The following is a 1,774-nucleotide window of genomic DNA, read 5'->3' on the forward strand; positions in this document are numbered from 1 at the left end:
AAGTGAGCACTGTACTCTTTGTATTCGGTGTTCTAACTGGTCAATATATTTGAAAATGTAGGAAAACATCAATATTTAATAAATTACCATCAGTATTCTATTTGAAACAGTGCGATTAATTGGAATTCATTTTTTTTTATTTCATCACGTTAGTTAACTGTGATTAATCAACAGCCCTAATGTAAAGTATTTTCAATACTATTTGTTATAAAGTGTGTAACTCCATTCGCTGTGCTTCTCTCCCTTCACAGGGACCTTGAGTGTTTCTGAGCCTGATCGACCACTTCATGGCAGCTTTCAACCTCACGCCTTCTGACCCTTCAACATTCATCGTAATGGGCATCCCTGGCATGGAAGCTGCCCACATCTGGATTTCCATCCCTTTCTCTATGGTCTACATTATCGGCCTGTTGGGAAATTTCATGATTCTGTTTGTTGTAGCCAAAGAGCAGACCCTGCACAAGCCGATGTACCTACTGCTGTGCATGCTGGCGCTTACAGACATCGGCACATCAACCTCCATCATGCCAAAGGCGCTCTTTATATTTTTGTTGAATTTGAAGAACATTACTGTGGGTGGCTGCCTCATCCAGATGTTCTTCCTTCATGCAGTTTCTATTTTGCACTCTTCCATCCTCATACCAATGGCCTTCGATCACTATGTTGCCATATGTAACCCTCTGAGATACGCCACCATCCTCACCAACATACAAATAGCTAAGCTAGGGCTTGTAGGTTTAATAAGAGCTGATCTCTTAATTCTGCCAATGCCTTCGCTCCTGACCAAGCTTCCATTCTGTGCCAAAAACATTATCCCCCATATATACTGAGAGCACATACCTGTGGCAAAGATGTCATGTGGGGACATCACAGTGAACAGGATGTGTGGCTTGGTTTCGGCTTTTGTAGTCATTGGGTTAGACCCGACGCTCATTGCTCTGTCCTACGGTCTGATCATCAGGGCCATCCTCAGAATCTTGTCCAAGGAAGCCCACCAGAAAGCTCTCAACACCTGCACAGCCCACATCTGTGTGATGATGATGTCTTATCCTCCCGGCCTCTTCTCCACTCTGTCATATCGATTCAGTCAGGACATTTCTTCCCATGTTCACATCATCTTGTCAAACCTCAATTTCCTCATCCCCCCACCATGCTTAACCCAATCATTCATGGGGTCAAAACCAAAAAGCTTCGTGACAAAGTGGGCAAGTACACCTGCAGAAGGTGATCTCCTGGGGCAACTGACTTTAAACCTGCGTAACAAGAGTGGGAACTAATATCTCCTCATTAATCAAGGGTGTTCTGTGCTGTTTGAATTAGCTCACCACAGCAAAAGTTCACAGTTGGAGTACTTCCTCACACCTAACCAGCTATCAGTGGATCACCAAGCACTGTTCTCTCCATTGCTGAGTTTCTTCTCTTTTTCCAACACCCGATCTCCTTCAATATCACCAGTCAGCCTCCACCACCGTACACCCTGACTCGGCCTTTCCTTGACGTTCAGACCACCAAAAGATAATGCAGCTCTCTGAAGCCAGCTGGCTTTCCATTAGACCCTGTGTGAACAGGGTTCTTCATCAGTTTGACGAACTGAAGCTGTGATTTCTGATAGCCAAAAACAAAGAAAGCAACTACAATGCTGAACTTCTTTGCCATATGTTCAGAGATCTTGTGAGCAAAATTTACCTGATTTTTCTAGGTCCAATTCTTCAGGAAGCCTGGAGGATAAACCAAAAATCTCATTTAAAGACAACACAGGAAAGCTGCTGCGGAA

The 1,774-nt window shown here is 44.0% G+C and overlaps 1 pseudogene; it reads left to right on the forward strand.

The window, feature by feature from the left end:
• The first annotated feature begins 287 nt into the window (after positions 1–287).
• On the forward strand, positions 288–1,228 carry LOC127057862 (olfactory receptor 52P1-like; annotated as a pseudogene).
• The last annotated feature ends 546 nt before the right edge of the window (positions 1,229–1,774 follow it).

Source organism: Gopherus flavomarginatus, chromosome 1, assembly GCF_025201925.1.
Source record: "Gopherus flavomarginatus isolate rGopFla2 chromosome 1, rGopFla2.mat.asm, whole genome shotgun sequence".
Classification (NCBI taxonomy): domain Eukaryota; kingdom Metazoa; phylum Chordata; order Testudines; family Testudinidae; genus Gopherus; species Gopherus flavomarginatus.